General features: G+C 41.9%; 1 protein-coding gene across 2 annotated transcripts in view; it reads left to right on the forward strand.

The window, feature by feature from the left end:
- Positions 1–17,850, forward strand: part of LOC136700065 (semaphorin-4A-like) — a 50,598-nt gene continuing 32,748 nt past the window's right edge. For both annotated transcript variants that reach the window (XM_066675213.1, XM_066675214.1), the window contains exon 1: positions 1–257. The gene's annotated coding sequence lies outside the window, so the exon portion shown is untranslated. The remainder of the gene's footprint in view (positions 258–17,850) is intronic.

Here is a 17,850-nt window from a genome sequence, read left to right on the forward strand (position 1 = left end):
TTTGCACAAAGAAGATCAGAGCTGCTCATAGATCCGCAGGAGACCTGCAGGAAAACTGCAGAAAGCGGGGTTAAACCACACTCGAGAGGACGGGGACATGCTTAAATCTGCTGTTACTTCACAGAGAATTAAAAACAAGCGCATTCTGACTCGGTTTACTGCGTTTAAACATAGTTTTCGACCAAACTGTGCTGTTGCTTTGAGAAAACAACGGCTGAGTGGAGTTGCAGCTTTAAGCCCAGTCCCCTCTCGGACATGTAAGTATTTACCTCATTAAACAACCATCTAGCGTTTAACTTGCCACAGTTTTAACGTGTTTATTGCTCTTAATATTGGTTTTATTTGCGTTAGAAATGCACCAGGCTGTTTTTTTCTGTGTGGGGGATTTTTAAATGTTGTTTTTAGCTGTAACCTTGTGAATGCAGTATTTTTTTTAGGTTAAATCTAAGTTTAAATTGCTTAATTTGCGATATTAATAGTAACCACGACTTTAAAACCTTCCAACCAGCTGTTATTTGTAACACATGGTCAGACGAAACATTGAAAAGTGTAGTAATGTAGAGCTGTACGTGTTGAAGTGTAAATATGAGCGTTTGAGCTTCATAATGTCATACATTCTAAAGAGATACGGGCAAATCAGTTACAAATCCCTTAAACACAGCTGAAAAGCGTTGGAAAAGCACACGTTTTGCTCTGTTTTGCGTTTGTGAAACGTTAAAAACGGTTTAGTTGCTGTATTTAACCTAACCACTGCTTTAAAACCTTTCTTCACAATCTTGTTAACACCTGGTCTGACTCATTAGAGTTTTACAACGTAGAAAACCCACACGTGTGATCTGGAACACGCCAGAAGAGCTCTTGTGCTCAGGACTTTAACTCTGACTCTGACCCCTAATCCTCATCAAACTAAACAGAGCTGAAATAACACACACCACGGAAAACTGCAGCTGACCGGGAGTTAATGACCACGTGAAGGGTTTTAAAGCTGTGTTTATGACTGTAGTTCACCCATTTCACCCTGTTCAGTAAGGTTCAGTACACCCCCCCCCCAACTGACGTGTTAGTGTGTGTTGTACTGGTGGATCAGACACAGCAGTGCTGCTGGAGTTTTTAAACCCTGTGTCCACTCTCTGTCCACTCTGTGAGACACTCCTCCCTCGTTGGTCCACCTTGTAGATGTAGAGTCAGAGACAGTAGCTCATCTGATACTAATTCTGTAAAGCTGCTTTGTGACAACGTTAATTGCAAAAAGTGCTATTTAAAAACATTCTGATTGATCGATCTGTCGCTGCACAGTATGTGTTGGCCGTCCTCTAGTCTTTCATCAGTGGACACAGGATGCTGAAAGATTTCGGTTAGTGGACTAGTCTCAGTCTAGCAGGGGCATTAAGGGCTTTAAAACTCTAGCCGCACTGCCGTGTCTGATCCGCTCATACCAGTACCACATGCTAACACCACCACCACCACATCAGTTATCACTGCAGCACTAAGTATGATCCACCACTGTGGATCCTGAACGTTGAAGAACGAGTTGAAAGACGGGGAGATAACGTATGCAGAGCAACAGGTGGACTACAGCCTGTAATTATAGAACTACAAAGTGCTCCTGTATGGTCAGAGGAGCTGAAAGAACGGACAGGGAGTGCAGCAGCAAGGAGGTCATTTTAATATTTGGCTGGTCTGTTCCGGATGTGGTTCTGAAATACAGCTGATTCAGTTCATTCCGAGGTTTATTAGCTCTGTTAAAGCTGGGAAATATCACAGCGAGACTCTGGCTCTCAGGAACTGATTTGTGGTTTGTCCACATCCAACTGGAGAGATTTGGACTCCTCCCAGTTTAAAGTGTGCACAGTGACCACATCAACCCTCTTTTCTGACCGTATTGCTGTGTGCGGTGCAGCTGTTTTTCAGAGCGCTGTCAGGTGAATGAAAGGTACGACTGGACGCTGCAACAAGGAAGGAACAAATTCTACTGATCTGTCTGAACTGATGACGGAGCTGTGTTCAGTCCCAAACAACAACAACAACACGTCAATACACCATGAGTAAACACCGCCGCCCATATAAACGTTATAATACGTTATGCCCATATAAAGAATTTCCAGGTCTAAGCTATGTCTATGACAGATGTGAGCAGTAAAGTCAGAGGTCGTCACTGTAAACCCCAGCATTAAAATTCAAGTGACAAGTGACAGGAAACATCTCTGATATCCCACACACACCAGCAAAGCTTTCTCTAATGTGGGAGTTAATGTGTGAATATTCCCCTCTTCTCCACAGCGGAGCACAGTTCTGGTTCTTAACGAAACAACCTGCTTTGGTCCAAACCCCACAGCAGTGTTCTCCCCCTGTGTAAACAGCCCCTGTCCAGAACGTCCACTTTCAGCACCTGTTCCTTTAAATGATAATGAGCCGCTCGCTGTTCACCCCGACCCCGAGCGCACAGCAGAGAGGAGCGAGGAGCAGAAGCTCTGGTTTTTAGCTGTTTTCGTTTTCTCCTTTTTTTTTTTTTTTACTCAGTGCCCTTATTTCTCCGTGCTTGTTGGGTCTGTTTAACTTTGCCTTTGCGCCCTCACAAAAACATGGGTCCAGCGCTGTGATTGGACAGACTCAGACGAGGGGGCGGGGCCATTCTAAAGTCTCTGAACTTGACGTCAGAAGCGAAGCAGAATCAGAACGACTCGTTTTATCCTGTGTTTTCAGACTTGGGCAGAGCACAGAAAACTGACTGGGTGGGTCTTGTTTCACTGTGTGTGGGTTGGTGGGCTCTGGATTCACGCATTCATATACATATACATATATATACACACACACATGATACTTGTTCATGATACACACACACAGTATCGTTGTTGTTGTTTTTCTTCAGTTGTCCATGTATTAAGAGGTGTTGTCAGTGCTAGTTTCCAGTTTGAAAAGCTGTTGTTGGTTTACAGTAGTTTTGAAGTTTATTAGTAGCCCTACATTCCCTGTGATGTCAGTTTTGTGTGCACAAGTATTAGCATCATCCTGGCAACACAGAGGGTTCTGTAACAGATGCAATGTGTGGGCATTGGAGAATGAGGCGCGGCGGATGTTTTGTATCATGGCCCTTGTGTAATTAATTCCATAATGCAGCTGCTTTGACCTTTAACTTTTCCAGAGAAGCTCACAGTGGGCTAGGCCTCTCTCTCTCTCTTTCCTTCCCCCTCTCTTTTTCAGTTATTTCCACAGGAACGCCCAGTGTGCACTGAGCCCTGCGCAGTTGTGTGAAATGGAGAGATATTTGCAAATGGAGAGATTATTTTTCTCCACCCTTCTTCCTGTGGCCTCTCCTTGTCTCTGGGCTTTTTTCACTTCTCTCTCACCTCTTTCATTCTCACCTCTTTTTCTGACACCTCTGTCAACCTCACCTCTCTCCCTCTCTCATTCCCATACCCCTTTCTCTCTCTCTCTCTCTCTCTCTCTCTCTCTCTCTCTCTCTCTCTCTCTCTCTCTCTCTCTCTCTCACCACTGTTCCTCTCTCAATCCCATACCTCTGTCACTCTCACCTCTCTCCCTTTCTCAATCCCATACTCTCTCTCTTTCTGTCAGTCACCCTCTCTCCCTCTCTCAATCCCATACTCTCTCTCTCTCTCTCTCTCACCACTGTTCCTCTCTCAATCCCATACCTCTGTCCCTCTCTCCCTCTCTGTCACTCTCACCTCTCTCCCTCTCTCAATCCCATACTCTCCCTCTCTGTCAGTCACCCTCTCTCTCTCACCGCTGTTCCTCTCTCAATCCCATACCTCTGTCCCTCTCTCAATCCCATACGTCTCTCTGTCTGTACTTCACTCTCTCACCTCTCTCCCTCTCTCAATCCCATACCCCCCCTCTCTCTCTCTCTCCGCTGTTCCTCTCTCAATCCCATACCTCTGTCCCTCTCTCCCTCTCTCTGTCACTCTCACCTCTCTCCCTTTCTCAATCTCATACTCTCCCTCTCTTTCTGTCAGTCACCCTCTCTCCCTCTCTCAATCCCATACCCTTCTTTCTCTCTCTCACACACACACACACACACACACACACACCCTCACACTCTCACACTGTTGTTAGAAACATCTGTAATTAAAAAAATGAATCATGTTTTGAAGGCCTTGCCATCTACCCATGTGTCATAAAGTGATGGTGGAGAGTAAATCAGATCTCTGCCCCTACTTTACCCCAGATTTAATACATCAGCCAAAACATGTTTATTATCTGACATTTGCTTCATTTTCCAGTGCAGCTACGAAGCTAACTTTACTAACAGAGTATTAAAACTTATATCTCACCATCTCGTCTGTTTATGATCGTCTACATCTCCTCATGCTCAGCTCACACTGTGCTGAGTGCTTCTCTCTCTCTCTCTCTCTTTTCATATAGACTCTCTGTGGTTTCTGCCCATGTATCACACCCGACAAATACACAGAACCACAGACACTGAGACTCCCACACTCTTTCAGAAAGGATCCCCATGGCCATATGTTTTAACATTAATTCAGTCGAACTGACTTTCTTTCAGTTTGTCAAACAGTCTGTAATCATTTTTCTGACCAAAACCCATCACTGAAATACGATAGCCTCAGTTATATATTCACGGTGTGCTTTAATACAGAAAATTAATGCTACAGAGCAGCTCGTGTCTTAACTCTGGAGGAATTAAATGAGGTTGGAGATGAAACAGGAGGGGTGTGTGTGTGAGAGAGAGAGAGAGAGAAGGGGTAAAAGAGAGTTAATTTATTTAATACATATTTCGGAACAAATAAAATCTACATTCTGAACTCAACAGTATCGATGCTGTACTTGCGTCACCACATAAAGCCTCGACTGTGTCACTTGGTTCTGTAAAAGAGTGAATTATGAGAGAACGCTGTGGCCAGGTTTAGTAAAATGATTAATTGTTCTCACAAAATGTGTCATTAAATTCCCTCAGAGCTTTGATGTGCAGTGTAGCGTGTAGACGACTTGATTTAAGGCAAACGAAGTTAGAGATGTTCAGAACTGTATTTATATCTAGTCAAAAGTCATTTTTAGACCTGTCCAAATAAATGACAGATATATTGAAGATATTTTAACCAGATGGTTCAGTTATGTTGAATGATAATTCTGATTAGTCAAAAGGCAGCAGATTATTGTGCTGAGGTTATTTAAACAAGCACTTGTGGCTTGGAAATACATGGGTCATCCTCAGTGTGTTCAGCTCTATAAAGACTGATATTTTCTGACTATTTTTTTCCTTTTCTTTTTTCCCCCAAAGCGCCTGCATCATTGTTATTTGAGATGTTTTTAAAAAATATTTTGCCTCATCCAAATGTAATTATATATATCTTGAATTGCCATTCCTACCGTCCCATGGGCCTTGGAAACCGAACTGGTTTAATTGACCTTCGCGCTGGTAATAGGAGTCAAGCAAAGTCAAAATGATTTGTGTAGCGCTTTTTACAACTCTATGATGTCCCAAAGCAGCTTTACAGAAAATGAGATTTAAAACAAAATTGAAATGAATATCTCCAGGTGTGCAAGCTTAAGGCAACAGTACCAGGAAAAACCTCCCTCGAAGCTGGAGGAAGAAACCTCGGAAGGAACGAAGACTCACAAGTGGGACCCATCCTCCTGTAGTCAGACATATTCTGAACAATAGAGACTTCGTATTTAAACTGCAGGTGACCTGACTGGTTCTTTTTGCTGGGGATCTGATTATATTTTAGTTATTCGACAGCTCTGTGTGAACACCGGGGTAAAATATTTTGAATAGACAGAGATATGAGTCAGTGCTGTTGGATTGAGTTCTTATAAAGCGAAAAGTAAAGTAATATTTAAGAAGCTTTATATATTTTTAAAATAATGCCCATCCTTTGAATAGTTAATTCACAGCTGAAAGGCCATTGAGCAAAGCGTCCGACCCAAAAACAGTGTTTATAAGATTACAATATTGGACTGGTCTGTTAATTGTTGGTGGTTATTTGCAGAGGTTTGTGTTCAAACATTCATTCATTCATTGTCTGTAACCAATATCCTCTTCAGTGTCACTGTGGCGCCCTTGTGTTCAAACAATGGAGTGCTATTAGAAATGAAGAATAGAATGAAGAAATGATTAATAATGGCCTCTTCATTTGGGAAGACTGTAAATATTTGGTGTGATTTTATTTTTTTTTTTTCTTTTAATAAATCTGTTGCTTCTAAATCTATTTTTAAATGGTGATAACTGCATCGACTATAAGCACTGACACCTTTTGTTAAAAAAACAAAAACAAAAGATGATGCTCCACAACCTTACGAATCTTTGTGCTTAGACCAGCTAAGCTCACTTCCTGTCATCACCAACCCAGATCTGCAGACATCTAGATATACAGATCTAGAATGGCATTAGAAAGGCTTTGCTCTTTTCACTGCGGCGTGGACCACATTTCACATTAAGGCCCGATTTTGAGCGTGTGGAAGTCTTGATGCATGTTGCCGAACCGAGTCTGGTGCCGAAAGGGTCGAGGAATAATTTACCAGAACATTTCTGCTTTGAGAAGAAAGTCGTCACAGAGTGTATCTTGTGCACACAGCTCTATCTCAGAAGGAAATGATAAGAGGATATGAAGAGACGTGGAGGGGACTTTTTAGAAGTGCAATGATTGAAGACACAAAGACTCACTGTTCTGATGTCAGTTGAATATAAACTGTGTATTCACTTATTTTTAGATTTCATATTAAGGTGTACTCACACTTGGCCCAGTGGAAATATACCGTGCAGGAGCCTGAACACGCTTTTGTCTTCAGACAGTGTTTTGGAGCACAGTGACGTTCAAAATTGTACCTTTAACCATGTTGCATGTGTAAGATTATTATTTTTGGAGGCTACTTGGTACCAATTATTCCAAATATCTCAGCAAACGCTTGCAGCAAACCCTGCACCTCAGCAATAGACCCTGTATTTGTGTCTATGACTAGACCAGAGTGATCCCTTTGCCACTGTGTGTGTTTACAGTGAGTATCAGAGCGCTGACATCACGTTCAGGGTCCATGCTTCAGTCCAACTGAACTGTGCCTGGGAGCACCTAGGAGCACATTATATAAATAAATAAATAAATAAATAATACTCTGACTTGTATACATAATGACCTCATGCAGTTTGCAATGATATGACATACGTTCTTTACATGAGGCATTGAAGCCCCTGGGAACCCATTTTGAAATGTGTGTTTTTTGTGTGTGTAAGTCTAAACCTGTGTTATGTGAAATGTTCAGCAAAGTTTAGATAAAAAACAGAAATAGCACAAATCTCACCTCGAAAATGGCCATTACTGCTTCTCCTCTCGATGTAGGTTGGGCAGTCCTAAAAGTGGGTAATGCTTATGTCACTATTACCCCGAATAATGACAAAGCTACCATAGCAACGCCTCCTCTCTGAGTCTAAGAGACTGATGAGCTAAAGCTTAAGAGCCATTAGTAAACGAGCTAGCTATCCCGCTATTCGCCAAGCTATGGGGAGGGACATACCATATGGGAAGACATAAACAGACCAAACAGAACACAAAACAATGCAGAGCGAGTATAAATGGATTAAGTATGAGTGGAGATATCGGCCGCACTAGACCGGCGCACACAGCAGAGTAACACTGGGGAAGGCAGACCCACTCAGTCGGCAGTACAGTGGAGTACAGCATATACAGCAAAGTAGCAGCGGGATAAAGCTACGCTCGGTCGTCAGTACACCAAAGTAGCAGTGGTAGAAAGCACCAATTTGGAGACACTCAATAAGGTATCCAGTTTGTACAATTATGTTAACATAAATATAAATAATCACACGGATTATTATTATTATTATAATAGTAGGGTCGTACGTGAACGGCTATATAATGCCAAATCTACCCGCCTGTGCCGTTTTATTGTGTAACGTTATCTTGTGTAATATCAGATGTAAACTAAACCATGGTGTCATGTAATAATATATTTTATTTAACATAATTATTTATATAAGTATAAAAAAACATTAATTTTGTTGAAATAGCATGGTCAGGAAATTAATAAAAGTATTTTTCCCAGAGAATATTGTTGCTGAAACCCCCTGAAATATTGTGATATTATTTTAGGGCCATATCGCCCACCCCTAGTGAGAACACCCTAAATAAACAATATGGGTCTTTATTCTGGCTGAGTAGAATATCCAAGCATCTGGAAGGGTGCACAGAAATAACACAAATCAATCAACACAGATTAACACAGGGCTACAAGCTTGTGTGTTCAGGAGACAGCACTGGTGTTACACAAACAGTTGGTAGCACACAATAGACAGCGATTTAAACCTTTCTCTTTTTGCCTGTATGTATTTTCATTGTTTTTGGGGTGTAGCTAAAACTACATGAGGAAGCCCCAGCCGAGCCACCCTCTCTTCCTTCACAGACAAAATGGACTGGGTCTGTTTTTCTGGGGAGAAATTCATTCATTGTCTGTAAGCGCTTATCCAATTCAAGATCAGGGTCGGTCTAGAGCCTACCCAGTATCACTGGGCACAAGGCAGGAACACACCCTGGAGGGGGCGCCAGTCCTCCACAGGGCAACACACACAAACATTCACTCACACACTCACACCTATGTGTTTTTGGACCATTTATTCACTCTTTCATTCACTGTAACAGCTTTGCGTCTGAAGGAGACGTTATAATACATTTCCTCAAGTGGTCATGGCTATGGTTGCGGTAGGGGTTTGTTTTTATGACAAACACGGAGGAGATGTACACAGCGGAATCATGAGCCTCGGCCCCAAACCTTCTGCAACCTTTACTGCAGTCAGTTTACAGTAAAGGGAGGAAACTGGTCTTTTTGCTTTGGCTTCAGTTCATAACATCTGTGTCTGTTGTCTTCTAACGTGCAGACAGGAATGTGATACAGATTTACAGAGCCGTGTGCTCATTTTATGGAGACATAGTTCACTGTACTGGCTTGCCACAAATCATCATCTCAGATTAGTTCAGTGTGGAATCTGGAGTTCATCCACACCGAACTCATTTAATCATATCTTATGGACCTCACTTTCTGCACCGGGGCACAGTCGGGGTGGAGCCAGAAAGGGCCGAACACACACACTCTCATCAGTGTTAGAACTATATGGAGCTTTTCAACTGCATGGTACTGACTCGACTTGGTACCTAGGGTACTTTTATATGTTCCCTGCTCTCTTGTGGTCCAAAGTGAGCAATGTAGGGTGTAAACAAGAGGTGGGCAATCTTATCCACAAAGGGCAGGTGTGGAGTAATTAGTTTAAATTAAAACAACTGATCATGTGACCTTCTGGTTATTTGAAACAAAACCAGCAGCCACACCTGCCCTTTGTGAATTAGATTGCCCACCCCTGGTCTAAATTGTGACGTGTTGAATGTCCAGATTGTCAATCACAAAATAATGCAGACATCCAGCACAAACTCTCCGCCTGTAAAATCTCCAGCTACAGCAGAGAACACGTTGTTTTTATCCAACTCACAACGGCAATGTGGCCTTTTGAAGCTGTTCAAATGTTCCTTGGATCAGTGGCTGACTGTGATATCACCAGCTACATTTCAAGGGAGCGCTGTGATAGTGGAAAACCGACCAGGTACTAGACACCAAAAAGCGAGTAGATCTGTGTAGAGTTGAGTAGAGTAGGTAACATGCTGTGGTTGTCTCAATATAGTTGTGTTGTTTTTGCTGAAGCATTAAAGTTACCATTCAGAGGACTCCACCGCTGGCCATTCCTCCTCCACCAGACTTCACTGTTGACACTGTGCATTCCACTAGGTGGCATTCCTATACATTCATCCATCAGACTGCCAGATAAAATAGTGTGATTGATCTGTTTCTTATGGGTGCATAGATGGCAGCAAACTCCAGCCAACACTTTGCATTGATATCTATTCGTACTCTTCAGAAGAAATGCTGGACAAGCAGGCGCCCATACACATTTGGACACACATTGTGTGTCGGTAGTTGGACATTGTTTAGTTTACCTCTCACATGTAAACTTCACAAAGCCGATGTGAGTTTCGGTGGGGTGTTATGTGGTGGAACCTTAGAAATGACTGGAATTCTCTCAGGCTGCTTAAATTTGTTATATATATTTGTTTTTCTTGGTTTATATTACAGTCTGTTTGTAGCTTGTAGCGTCTTCTTCCCTTAGTCTCTTCATCTTACTGAGTACAGCTGTTTGTAATAGCAAACTCAGGGTTTACATGCTTTTCAGACTGTTAAGCATGTCATAGCATGTGTGTGAGATGGAGATTAAATTCCTTTGGAGCTCTGACGCTATGGATTTTAAGCCCCCTGTGCAGCAGGTAGACCATTCATTCTTTTATATTGTAATTGCAGTTCACCTGATTTGTTTATGGAAGGTATTATTTTATGTTTTTAAATGAGGTGTACAGCTGTTTCTTTTGTCACACAGCTCCAGGGTACTAAGGTTGTGGTTTAACAACCGCTCCCCCCTCAGGTCACGTTCTGTGAAGTGTGCATGGGTTTCCTCCCACAGTCTTAACACACACATTGACAGGTGGGTTGGTTGTCCAAAAGGGTCCATAGCTGTGAGTGTTTGAGTGAATGTGTGAGGTGGTGTTGCCCTGTGATGGACTGAATCTGTATCCAGAGTTTTCCGTTTTTGTTGTTTTCTGTGATTCCTGGTAGGGTCCGGACCCACCTTGAAACTGGGCAGGAGAATTATTGAATTACCTTGCAGTTGAACATTGAGAATCTTAAATCTATACTTTACTATTCATATAAAACTGTGATTTATGATATTTATGTAATCTAACATGTTGTAAGGCCCGTATAGAGTTAAAAAAAAAATGTTTATTGTATTGGAGATATGACGTCAAAAGCGGAGATTTCCTGTTCATTTTCAATTGACTGTTGAATTTATTGTTAGTTTCTCACACTCTTGCTGATGAGAAAAGACCACTGATCCTCATCATTTCACTGAGAAGCTCAAGGTAAGACATCATTAAAATAATGAAGTGGTAAATCTGGGTACAATCTGTGGCTTAAAATAAGAGAAGAGTTGAACTGGAGATAAATAAGACAAGGTGGTGAGGAGTTGACTTTACAAAAGACTAATAATGACATGCACCTCCACCCTCCAGTGCTGCAACATCAGTCTAAAAGCAGAAGCTGTTGGCTCTGTATTATTATTATTAATATATATATACACACACACATCTTTTTAAATGCTTTTGCTTCTTGGAAGAGCTATTTTCTCTTACTCCAGGGACTTGTGTGAGACTCTTCATGTTTGTTGACACTTGCGTCACGCTTCTCATCATTTAACTCATTTTCAGTTCATCAGCTGCACATCACACGCCTCGTTTTTCTCAGGTGTCTACAGCCACATCCTTTGCCTTTCAAAGCAAAGTTTGCTATGTCAAAGCAATTTTAGTCATCTTCTTAATTGTCTTCTTCTTATTCTTCAATAATGGTGCTTCATCGTCTGTCATTGTGCTGTAAGAACAAATCCTTGTATCTTTAAATGACAACTTTCTGGGAAAAGGAACATTTTCTATGTATTTTATCCATCCATCCATTATCTGTAACCGCTTATCCAATTTAGGGTTGCGGTGGGTCCAGAGCCTACCTGGAATCATTGGGCGCAAGGCAGGAATACACCCTGGAGGGGACGCCAGTCCTTCACAGGGCAACACAGACACACACACATTCACTCACACACTCACACCTACGGACACTTTCGAGTCGCCAATCCACCTGCAACGTGTGTTTTTGGACTGTGGGAGGAAACCGGAGCACCCGGAGGAAACCCACGCGGACATGGGGAGAACACACCAACTCCTCACAGACAGTCACCCGGAGCGGGAATCGAACCCACAACCTCCAGGCCCCTGGAGCTGTGTGACTGCGACACTACCTGCTGCGCCACCGTGCCGCCCCTATGTATTTTATGTTGTAGCATATTAATAAATTAAGGCTTGCATTCAGCTGCTCGACCATGGAAACCCATTCAATGAAGCTCTCCACACACTGAACTAATCAAGAATCTGAAGGCCACATGAAGTTTCGAGGTCTGTAGCAAACTGACTTTGCAAGTTGGAGACCTATGCACACTATGCACCTCAGTATCCACTGACCTCATTCTGTCATGTTACATGCACTGCCACTTCGCAGCCGAGTTGCTGTGGTTCCCAATCACTTCCACTTTGTTATAATACCACTGACAGCTGACTGGGGAATATTTAGTAGTGAGGAAGTTTCATAACTGGACTTGTTGCACAGGTGGCTTCCTATTCTGAGTGTGACCCATTCTTTCACAAATGTTTGTAGAAGCAGTCTGCATGCCCAGGTGCTTGGTTTTATACACCTGTGGCCATGGAAGTGATTGGAACACCTGAATTCAATAATGTAATGGGCAATTGTTTGTCATTGTACAAGGAAATGTCTTCCGCATTTAACCCATCTGCAGCAGTGTACACACACACACACACACTAGTGCACTAGGGTGAACACACCCAGAGTGTGGTGCAGCCATCCCCGGCGCCTGTGGAGCAGTTGGGGGTTCAGTGCCTTGCTCCTCACTTCAGCCGTGGATGTTCCTGCCAATCTTGGGGATTGAACCACGGCTGCCCTTTTTTTTTTGTTGGATGTGTGAGTGAATACTTTTTGCAGTGTAGTGTATGAGAAGGCATACAACTGTTGGAAGTAAGGGAATACTCAAGTGGTTCATAGTGATTATGTATTACATGCCATGCCCAGGTAAGGAGGACATGCTGTGGTATGTGTCATTTGTTGCTGTTTCCACACACACCTCCTGATCACTGAGTCATTGGAGCACAGCTTACTCATGCTTTGTTTTTTGTTTTTTCCTTTCCACCCCCCATGGGAAATGCACTTTGACCAAAATCTTCTGGATACCTGCTCATCCTGTGTTTCTCCTAAAATTTATGGTATTGTTCAGGTGTTTGTTCCAGTTTTGCTGCAGGAACAGCTTCTGCTTTTTTGAAGTGCTTTACACAAGATGCTGGAACATTGTTGTGAGGTTATTTGTACTTCGAATCATCCCAGAAGCACTGGACTAAGCTCTGTGCCGGTGGCTTTATGTCCCTCTAGCCAACACATGACATCAAGCATGGTGATATTGGGCTCATGGCCAGCTACTTGAGAAAGAAAGAGAGATTTGTGAGTGTCTGTTGACCCTCCAGGCTCTAGTCTAAGTTGTGGATTGTTGTTAGCACGTTTTGTTAAGGACAAATCCAAATGAAAACACCCTACACTGCCTTAAGGATCATGTTCCAGCTTGTTTTTCCTGTGGGAATAGATCAAGGCTGCTGTTGGTGTCATTTAATGACAAAGCACACTGTCTTTTCTCAGGTGTGTTCACGCTAAGGCTGAATGATTAACCATGTTTGTATGAGGAAACCCACGCAGACACAGGGAGAACACACCACACTCCTCACAGACAGTCACCTGGAGGAAACCCACGCAGACACAGGGAGAACACACCACACTCCTCACAGACAGTCACCTGGAGGAAACCCACGCGGACACGGGGAGAACACATCACACTCCTCACAGACAGTCACCCGGAGGAAACCCACGCGGACACGGGGAGAACACATCACACTCCTCACCAACAGTCACCCGGAGGAAACCCACGCGGACACAGGGAGAACACACCACACTCCTCACAGACAGTCACCCGGAGGTAACTCACACATCATATATTTTAAAATTTAAATGAGATTTACCCAAACCTTTCAGCCTACTTTCAACCTACTGTGGGTTGTTAAAATAATGAGGCCACTGCTATTGGAACTGGTTTCAATTCGTAATGAATTCTGGTGCAGTTCTGATCAAAGTCTTAACACAAAACATTCCAAAGACAAACAGACCACAGTCCGACTGGAATGTTTTCCCTGATTTTGAAAAGACTCATCAGATGTTTTAAATGTGTTTTGTCTGTTTTTGAGGAGCTCTGTCTTTAGTAGTAGAACAGATTTATTTGATTTTAAATTGAGTGATACCAGTATGAAATTATATACACACCCACACACAGGCGCATACACACAAACCACCTCTGTTGTGTAAAGCTCCATAGACATGCACATGAATCACACGTCCGTGTAACTGTGCGTAAAACACTCCACAGACATATGACACACACACATTAGTTCCGTCGAGTGTGAAACTCCTTACACATGACACACATCAGTCCAGTTGTCTGTAAAACACTCATATATATGTCAAATAAATATGATACACACACACATGTCAGTTCTATGGGCTGAAATACATGACACACAAGCACACACACATATCAGTGCCCTTTGTGTGTGAGTGTGGTAAGTTTTCTAAAAGCAGTGACGGCCTAGAGGTTATGTGTTAGCGATTTAATTTTAATTCACATGGTTTTAAAGCCACAGCGGAAACGCGTGAGTCCTCAGGGTTAATTTATCCAAGTCATATTTAATAACAATGAAAGAGAACCCACTTGGTTTTTTTTGTTTTTATTTTCCCAATATGACTTTAGTTTAATTCTTTCTTTTTTGATGTGTGTGATGTGTTTGTGTGAACACAAAGAGAAGCAGGGCTTAGATGCAATGAATTATTTCCTGTTTTGTTCCAAATAAACTAGACCTCATTTTGTCGCTGTAAAAATAAATAAATAAAATGAGCATGTGTCCTCCTCCTGTAAAGTTGCTATTTCAGAGAATGCTCGTTTTACTTTAGACAGCGATGGAGTATAAAACTCCCTCTGGTCCTGCGCTGTGCTCCAGAGTCGTATTGGTAAAGGCAGCCAGATGATTGGTGGAGATTATTGGCTGGATCTGAGTGAGGTAAGCACCTCCTGTCCAGACAGAACTTACTCAGCTCAGCTCTGCTTCTTGAGAGAGGGCCTGCTGACATATCTGTGTCAATCCTTCCATATTAAGTAGAGAGGAGTAATCCTGTTATGTATGCTGATTGAAGAGTTGGGCGTCCTGGGCCAGAACAGCTGCCCAGTGGAGCCAGAGAGTTCATCTGTCTTCGTACAGTGGACAGAGAACTTGTATTTGTATTAAAATAAGGGTCAGCAGTATATTATTGCACCAAGTGTTTTGCACATTGTATCCATATCACATGCTTCAAAAATATATTAGTGTTTATTGAAAAGCATGAAATGAATTTGGATGCTCTGGAGCACTCATCGATATGCTTAGTGTTTTCTACAGAGGCATAAACCCTAGCACTGCGCGGAACAGCAGGGGGGCTGTGTTTTCTGGAGCGATACACCTCCTTCCAGTACCAGAACTTATCATCCAGCACGTTCTCCTGGCTTCTGCAATTATAGAATCCTATAGTCACTGACACACTGTACATTGGCATTTTCATTTGCTTTTCTCTGCAAAAGAGCTGAGGCAAAGGACAAACCTCAAGATTGAAGATACCCACTATCCATTTAGTGTAATTAATCAACCGACCGCACTGGCTATCTGTGGTGTGAAATAACTCATAATGGCAAAAAATTCACCTGGCATTTTCCAGGGGAAATGTCACTGACTAACGTCTGATGTGCCCACACCTTAAGAGCATCATACTGGCAGTGAAACATGGTGGTGGTGGTGGTAGTGTCTTAGTATGAAAATGTTCTGCGGCTTCAAGGCTTGGTGACTTGAAATTAAAGTTCTGGAGAAACGTGTTCAGTCAGAGACCGTGGTCCTAAAGGGCAATCCACCTCAGAGTGACTCAGAAGAAACTACATGGGTGGTTTGTGACCTGCATGAGTCAGGATGTGGGCTCACTTTTGACCTGAATATGACTGTTTAGACCTTGTGGCAGCTTGTTGCTCAGAAGGTTTATGGTCTTAACCATAGCAGCTAAACACATTTGCACATGTGTGACTTCTCTTTTAAATTCCACGTTCCTTTTTTGTGCACCTAGATTCATGGGTGAGCAACTTGAGGCTGTGCTCAGTAGACTTGAGTTCAAATGTACAAATGTATCTTAGTGTGCTTATGTAACATGCCATTCAAACATTCACCTGCATTTATATATTTGTCATTTTATTTTAACTGCTGTGTATTATTAAAAATGAAATAATTGGAGAAGAATTTATTGATCACAGCATTTATTTCATTAGGAAAAACACGGCAAAAAACATTTGCATCAATTTCTTTTGTTTTTAGGGAAAATATTGTATCAAAAAGTACATGTGAGTTCTTATTTAGATGATTTAAAGATGGTGATTTCAATGCTATAGTTTATGAACATAGTGTATTCTTCATTTTAATTGTTTTTAAATATATTACAAGTGTTTTCAACAGTATGCAGCAATTACAATAAAACTACAGTAGAGTGGGAGAAAGTTTGAATTAAAAAGATACTTTACACACTATTTGTACACTTGATATATATATTGACGAGTGGTTTATGTTTCTCCATATTTCACACAGTGAAAGTGTTAAACTCTCTAAAAACATAATTTTACGTGGACTAATATTAATGCTCCAAATTCTTTATAAAATGAGACATTGAATTAGTTTTTACCCAAGATTTTACCCAAACCCCAGCCCAATCAGAAGTGTAATAAATGAAGTGCCTTTCTTGGCTCTGTTTCTGTAAGCCTGCATCCTCCTGAGAGTTTTTTGTGCTGCCATTTCCTCTCTTCAGGTTTATGAGAACTTACAAGAGTGAAGGAAATTGAGGTCGAGAGCTTTCAGTTTGACTAAGTCTCAACCAATAAATCTCAGTACACACCAGATCCCCTACTGGCCAGAAATATTCATCAAAATAAACATACATTGTGCATTTCTTCCAAGACACAGTGGAGAGTAATGGGTTAATGAAGCCCCCTCCAAATAATTAGTTTTATTATAACAACATATCTAGGGTTCGAGTCGCACACGTCACTCTAATGATGTGCTGTTGGTTGAAGACGTGAATATGCTGCTTTTCATCAGCAGTCAAAAAGGAGCAAACATTTATGAAATACACTAATTCAATATTTTAGATGTTTTTACATTTATTTATTTATACATAAAGCACAAATCATGCTGTGTGATGCTCTCATACTTCATCCCTGACATAGCCAGACCTCAGTAAATCTGTTTATTATGTTGAATATTTAATTAATTTATTAAAGTACAGCTCCATTTTTAAAGAAAATTATGGCCTTTTAGTTTCCTTTTAAAATGTCGTCAGTAAACGGAGCAAAACAGACACAACGAGTGCAGAGAAATAAGAGACTAAACGAGATCTCACTGCTGTGCGCTCGGGGTCGGGGTGAACAGCGAGCGGCTCATTATCATTTAAAGGAACAGGTGCTGAAAGCGGGCATTCTGAACAGGGGCTGTTTACACAGGGGGAGAACACTGCTGTGGGAGCAGAACTGTGTTCCTCAGTGGGGAAGAGGGAGAAGTTCCACTTTAAAGCAGAATGATTTAAAAAGCTGCAGCACACTTTCGTATTAAAATAATAAAATATTTTAGCATGGCCCCTGAGTGGTGAAGAGCTTTGAGCAGTGGATGTACTCCTCCAGTGACAGTGCGTTATAGTTTCAGGAAAAAAAAGGTATGATAGAGGTACATTATTGTCATGTAAAATAAACGAACATTACATTAGTTCTGGAGATGTAATGGGGCTTTGAAATCAACACCGCTTTATAATCCAGAAATAATATAGAGTACGGTACAGTTATGTTCGCTAACTGAAGGTAGAGAAATGTAGTCCTGTCTCTGGGAAAAGCATCTGCTTGCCTTCACCCCCTTCAGTGTCAGAGTCTTCAGTATCAGCGCAGATTTGGTGATGACTAATGTTTGAGGGAAAATTGTCTTACGTACAGAGTCATGGGTGTAGTGAACATGGTGATTTATTGGGGTGATACTTCACCAGTTGACTGCCCTCCTGCATCAGGGC

This window comes from Hoplias malabaricus, chromosome 6, assembly GCF_029633855.1.
Source record: "Hoplias malabaricus isolate fHopMal1 chromosome 6, fHopMal1.hap1, whole genome shotgun sequence".
NCBI lineage: Eukaryota > Metazoa > Chordata > Actinopteri > Characiformes > Erythrinidae > Hoplias > Hoplias malabaricus.